This window comes from Palaemon carinicauda, chromosome 5 (genome assembly GCF_036898095.1).
Source record: "Palaemon carinicauda isolate YSFRI2023 chromosome 5, ASM3689809v2, whole genome shotgun sequence".
NCBI classification, from domain to species: domain Eukaryota; kingdom Metazoa; phylum Arthropoda; class Malacostraca; order Decapoda; family Palaemonidae; genus Palaemon; species Palaemon carinicauda.
Genome location: NC_090729.1, coordinates 174230489 through 174237988, shown reverse-complemented (window position 1 = coordinate 174237988; position 7500 = coordinate 174230489). Strand labels below are relative to the sequence as shown.

The 7500-nt window shown below is 33.2% G+C and overlaps 1 pseudogene; it reads left to right on the top strand.

The window, feature by feature from the left end:
* LOC137641620 (palmitoyl-protein thioesterase 1-like) overlaps positions 1-7500 on the top strand; it is a 25582-nt pseudogene that overhangs the window by 8862 nt on the left and 9220 nt on the right.

Here is a 7500-nt window from a genome sequence, read left to right as displayed (position 1 = left end):
GAAAATTATTGGATAGCAAAAAAACCGTGCAGGTTTTTAATTCTTAGAGCCAGACAATGCTCTCACCATTGACAATGTTTTTCTTTCGCAATAAGAAGTCTTCAGAATATTCTGAGGAAAAAAACAAAGCTTAATCATTTCTCTAGATAATAAAGAAATAAATTAATGTCTTGCTATATATATATTTCATGTCACGCTCATGGAGAGAGGGAGTGATCATACCCTGGTGAGAGGCGCGGTACCCAGAAAGGTAAACTCGGACCCCATAATCGCCCACAAATTGCCGAACCAGCGGGTTGTTGTTAGGAAAGGGAATGTGTGTGTGCGTGTGTGCGCGGCATTTGTGGATATCTATATAAAGATTTAGAAGTTATTTTTGACGGCTCGAGTACCCTAGATTTGGTATAAGAATAAAAGCGCAATAAAAATGTGAATTAGAGGTACATATCGTCTTTAAAATTGAAATACAATTTACTCAATTTATATATCAAAAGAAAACCAGCACGTCTAAAACTGTACGCAAAAACAGAAATTAACGCAAATAAATATACAAAATATCAAAAGCTGAAAGTTTAAGATGAACCAAGGAGCGTTTTATATTCATAAATCCACTTGGCGATATCTAACTTGAATACGAAACGAGTCTTAAGATTACATTCCTTGTCTTTTCCTCATTCATTATGTTTTTAATCTGGAATATCTCACATCTATTTCACATCATGTAACCTCAGGTGACTACGGCACGTCCTACTTCAGCATGGGTCACATCAAGAGGCTGGTCCAGAACACATCCCCGATATCTATGTGAAGTCCGTTGTTATTGGGGCGAACTTCATGGAGTGAGTTATAAGGACTCTCATCCCATTGGTTTTGCTCAACGCAAAAGATGCGTAGCTTTGCAATGGGGAAAATTAGTCTTTCATCACTTTAAAATATAAAATTAGCTTTAATTGGTCGTCACAAAAGATACACAGCATCACTTGAAACAAAACAATCCTTAAAAACATCCTAATAAGATTTTTAACTAATTCATGGAAACTATTTATAGTATCATTTTTCATCCATGTTTGAAACTTAATCATGCTCTACATTATCAGGAATTAAGCTTATGAAGACCTATTTCGAATCTATACTTTAATTCAAAGGGCTAGAATATGTTATTCTTGAACAACTAGTTAGTTGCTTCGAAAGAATCAAAGCATTACTAGACAATTATTATAATTATTATAATTATTATTATTATTATTATTATTATTATTATTATTATTATTATTATTATTATTATTATTATTATCATTATCATTCATAATAATAATAATCATAATAATAAAAATGATAATAAAATGTCTCTTGAAAGGTAAAATATTAATATCTAGATAAAAAGTGGTAATAATATAGTATTAATTACAACAACAATGATATTAAAATTAAAGTATAAAAACAGCAGAAATATAATATTCACTGATGATATACAATTGTGGAAGTTGCAAAATAAGGAAGAGGAAGAAAACTGAAGAATGAAAGAAGAAAATGAAGAACAATGCTTCACAATAAATATGGAAGGTCACGCAAATTTTTGTTTTTTAATTTCTTAAAGCCTTTGTCTAGCAATCAAGAAGACTTTTAAATAAGTCTTAATCTTCATAACTTGCTTATAGCTTCTGTATTAAAGATGAAATTATTATACTGTAAATTTTCAATCAATATGTTTAGTTGAATTAAAAGTGTTGGAAGTAATTTCTTTTTTAAATGAAATTTAACGCTGTGACCGTTTTCAATAATTCATTTTTCAAGTAATATTTGCTTAATTCATAACAATTGATTTGGAATATCATTGGGGAAATAACGCATTTAACAATGTTTTACATACAGTTTAAAATGTCAATCACGCATATGCATATTAGATGTTAAAATACCAGTGAATAAACAAATTCTGTAATAGACATATCGCCTTGTCACACATCAAGGCCACCAAATGTCAAACGCATCTTAATATTCTCACAAAAAGATAAGGATTATATCAGTTATCTGTATCTTGATAAAGAAGAAAAAGGGTTCTTCATAACAGAAAAAGTTGAAGAAAGAAAATTTAAAGGAAAATTTCCTTGATATGACATCCATGAGAAACATTACCTAAATGTGAATTTGTATTCTATTTGGCTATATAAGTGTATATATCTGTTGGGTAAAATTTGTCATTGTCTGTGATAAGGGTTATCTTTTCAAAAGCTTTATATATATACTATATATATATATATATATATGTATGTATATATATATATGGATATATATACATACATATATTTATATATAAATATATATACATATATGTAGTATATATATATATATATAATATGTGTATATATATATATATATTATATATATGTATGTATATATATACATATATATATATATATATATATATATGTATGTATGTATATATATGTATGTATATATGTATATATATATATATATATATATATGGGGCTATAACTTCTCATAAAGACTGGAACCGAATATAACTTGAGAAAATACGGAAATTAAGTATAGAGTAATTTTAGTTGGAGCCGTTCCATGTTGCGTCTGAAGGCTATGACGGTAAAAGCCAAGACCTACAAACTTGGTGTGTGTAAAAAAAAAAAAAAAAAAAAAAAAAAAGTTTGGAAAAAACTGTGGATATTTGGTAACCTGCAAGGGAAAAAGTCCACGGCCAAAGTTAACCCTAAAGTATTGTCCCCAGGACAACGGCTTCCTGGGGAATGTAAACAACCAAGTAGACCAAATTTGTCAAGAAATCGCCGAGGATCCTGAACTCCAAGATGGCTACCATGCTCTTGGATTTTCTCAGGGAGGACAATTCTTGTAAGTCCGTTTACTTATTTCTCTTATTAAGATGTTTATGTTTGCATCAATTTAAGCGAAAATGGTTTTATAATTCATCTTAAAACCATAAATTTTGATGAATTGTAAGTTTCTGCTTACTGTCTTCCTAGAATAAATCTAAAATCAATTCAGGATAATTCATAATTTACTTCGGGTTTCTCCATCAACTTAGAGATATTACTTTTAGAATTATTTTTCTTCAGCTTGCCTGATTCTTGCGAATATACTAAAACTGAGCGTAGCGATAAAAATTGAATAATCGAAATTTCTTATATCAATTTAATATGAATTACTGAAAGGCTGATTTTTTTCTAAATATGCAAAAAATGCCAAAAATATTTATTGCTTTGTTGTTATATATTGTAGAAACCTCTGTATTACTAGGTCTAAAAATTAATTGAAAATGTATCAACTTAGCTTTTATTATCATTAGATAGCAGATATATTCAAAATGAAAATATTTTTATTATCATTTACTGTATTCTTTGGCGACCTTAATAATTTACTAAAGTATTCAACTTCTTTACAAGCCCATTATTTGCCTTATGTATATGATTAATTGTTTACTTATGGAAAAAGTAAGCTTAATTTTCGTTTAAAACTCTTTCTCCTAACATTTTATAGAACTTAAAACTTTCAGATTGATCTTTAGTTTTCTAGATATATAAATACAGAATTAGTGTTATACCTGTTAGTTGTCAAGTCTCTACTGTCATTTAAATTCTCTGTTCTTCGTCTATATAACCCTGGAGAATATCTTATAAGCAAACCAGTTTTTACACTTTCCCATGTTCCTTCCTTCTATTTTGAGAATTGTAATGCATTTTTTGTATAGTTTCAATGGTCACCAAATAGGCAATTGAGTATGGGTACTATGTCTAAATTCTAAAAAATCACCACTTTTTTTTATATATATTTTCTTTTATATGAGGAGATCATTTCAATCTGTTTTTTATTCTCTGTACTTCTCTCTCTCTCTCTCTCTCTCTCTCTCTCTCTCTCTCTCTCTCTCTCTCTCTTTCTGGAGTATTTCCTAAAATCTAACCAGTTTTTACAATTTCATGAGTTACTTCCGTCTAGTTCGTGAATTCTTACTACGAATATTTATGTACTTTTGGTATAGTTTCAGCGTCACCAAATAGACAATTAAGTATGTATACATTTCAATAGTTAAAAACCTCTACATCATTTTTATGATTTACTTTTTCGTGAGGAGAAACTTTACGCTTCAATTAAAAAAGATTTCCACGGTATTTTCTTTATATTTTCTCTTGTGTGAGGAGAAACTACATTTAATTTAACATTTCATTTCTTTTCTTTTTTTTTTTTTTACATTTTCTCTTATAATAGGAGAAACTGTTTCAATTAAAAAAAATTCTCCACTTTATTTTTTCATATTTTCTGTTAAGTAAGAAATTTTAAATTTCAATTATTTTTTTCTTTAGTATTTTCTGTTTAAGTAAGGCAAATTTTTAATTTCAATTAAAACTTCAATAATTTTTTTCTTTAGCATTTTCTACAAGGGAGAAACTTTAAATTCCTAAAATTTCAATTATATTTTCTTTAGTATTTTCTCTTTTGCGAGGAGAAACTTTCAATCTTTTTTATCTTTATTCCAGACGAGCAGTTGCCGAACGCTGCCCGACACCTTCCATGAGGAATCTGATTTCCATCGGCGGGCAGCATCAAGGGGTCTTTGGTCTCCCCAACTGTGATCCAGGAAATTTAATTTGCGAGGAAATTCGGAGAATTTTGGATCTGGAAGCTTACGCCGAGTGAGAATGACACTTATTCTTTTTGAAAAAGAAAATATCGAAATACTGTATTCATTTCATATACGGTATAAATATGAATACGTATTTAAAAGCTCAAGGCAAAATATTTTAGCAAAAATATTTGAATTAATGTTCGTATCTAAACTATTTAACTATCCAAAAGTTCGTTTCTCAATTCATTGTTCTCATAAGTCTAACTTTAGGAAAATATTTGTTCTAATATTCTTTGACTGGTGTTTGCTTTTTAACATACACATTATTTATACGAACACGCCACTTCCTCTCTCTCTCTCTCTCTCTCTCTCTCTCTCTCTCTCTCTCTTACTGTATACCCATGTCACATTTCTCTAATTGGACTGCATTCATTGTGCGACGCCTCTCTCTCTCTCTCTCTCTCTCTCTCTCTCTCTCTCTCTCTCTACTGTATACCCATGTAACAGTTCTCTAATTGGACTGCATTCATTGTGCGACGCTTCTCTCTCTCTCTCTCTCTCTCTCTCTCTCTCTATGTATGTATGTATATGCGCTTCTTTCAGTTGGGCACAGGCCGATATAGTGCAGGCCCAGTATTGGCACGATCCCCTGCATGAAGAGGTCCACCGGAATAAGTCGAGATTTATAGGCGTCATCAATAACGATCAAGTGAGTTACTCTAATCTAAGCATTTGAGTACTTCTTGAAATAGGGGAGACGTTGACTTCTTATTTTAATGGAGAAATATGACACTGAGACAACTAATACGATACTTATCCTGGAGAGATACAATTCATACACTGTTAAAAATTGGCTTAAAAGACATTAAAAATCCTGGAATAAATGTTGCCATGCGTTTACCGTATAAAAAAAAAACGGATATATTGACGTAAAGAAGTGATATAACGGTCACCAACCCGTAAATGATACTAGCGAAGTTGGGTAAAAATTATGGTCGCCTAAATTTTACTGCAATACGGCTGAGAACAGTATATTTTTACGGAGAATTTCCGATTAAAATTACGGGTTTTTTAACAGTGACATATATATATATATATATATATATTTATATATATATATATATATATATATATATATATAAAACTGATGCAAGCAATGACTTAGTACTTGGTGGTCACTTGATTATTGTGAACTTTAAAAGTTCAAGGTTGCATGGATTATCTTTAAGGTTGAGCAGGCTGAAATAAGACTCTTTTTTTAGTTCATATATGAAAGGTCTATTTTAATGTTTTTACTGGTCTTAAAGTGTTTTATTTTAATTGCTCTTTACTTTTCTTGTAGTTTATTTATGTCATTACTTCCTTTCATCACTGGGCTAATTTCTTTGTTGGAGCCCTTGGGCTTGTAGCATCCAGATTTTCCAACTAAGGTTGTAGCTTAATGATAATAATAATAATAATCCATCCATATACCAAAGGCACTTCCCCCCAATTTTGGGGGGTAGCCGACATCAACAAGAACAAAACAAAAAAGGGGACCTCTACTCTCTATGTTCCTCCAGCCTAACCAGGGACTCAGCCGAGTTCAGCTGGTACTGCTAGGGTGCCACAGCCCAACCTCCCACATTTCAACCACAGATGAAGCTTCATACTGCTGAGTCCCCTACTGCTGCTACCTCCGCGGTCATCTAAGGCACGGGAGGAAGCAGCAGGGCCTACCGGAACTGCGTCACAATCGCTCGCCATTCATTCCTATTTCTAGCACGCTCTCTTGCCTCTCTCACATCTATCCTCCTATCACCCAGAGCTTTCTTCACACCATCCATCCACCCAAACCTTGGCCTTCCTCTTGTACTTCTCCCATCAACTCTTGCATTCATCACCTTCTTTAGCAGACAGCCATTTTCCATTCTCTCAACATGGCCAAACCACCTCAACACATTCATATCCACTCTTGCCGCTAACTCATTTCTTACACCCGTTCTCACCCTCACCACCTCGTTCCTGACCCTATCTACTCGAGATACACCAGCCATACTCCTCAGACACTTCATCTCAAACACATTCAATTTCTGTCTCTCCATCACTTTCATTCCCCACAACTCCGATCCATACATCACAGTTGGTACAATCACTTTCTCATATAGAACTCTCTTTACATTCATGCCCAACCCTCTATTTTTTACTACTCCCTTAACTGCCCCCAACACTTTGCAACCTTCATTCACTCTCTGACGTACATCTGCTTCCACTCCACCATTTGCTGCAACAACAGACCCCAAGTACTTAAACTGATCCACCTCCTCAAGTAACTCTCCATTCAACATGACATTCAACCTTGCACCACCTTCCCTTCTCGTACATCTCATAACCTTACTCTTACCCACATTAACTCTCAACTTCCTTCTCTCACACACCCTTCCAAATTCTGTCACTAGTCGGTCAAGCTTCTCTTCTGTGTCTGCTACCAGTACAGTATCATCCGCAAACAACCACTGATTTACCTCCCATTCATGATCATTCTCGTCTACCAGTTTTAATCCTCGTCCAAGCACTCGAGCATTCACCTCTCTCACCACTCCATCAACATACAAGTTAAACAACCACGGCGACATCACACATCCCTGTCTCAGCCCCACTCTCACCGGAAACCAATCGCTCACTTCATTTCCTATTCTAACACATGCTTTACTACCTGTGTAGAAACTTTTCACTGCTTGCAACAACCTTCCACCAACTCCATATAACCTCATCACATTCCACATTGCTTCCCTATCAACTCTATCATATGCTTTCTCCAGATCCATAAACGCAACATACACCTCCTTACCTTTTGCTAAATATTTCTCGCATATCTGCCTAACTGTAAAAATCTGATTCATACAACCCCTACCTCTTCTAAACCCCCC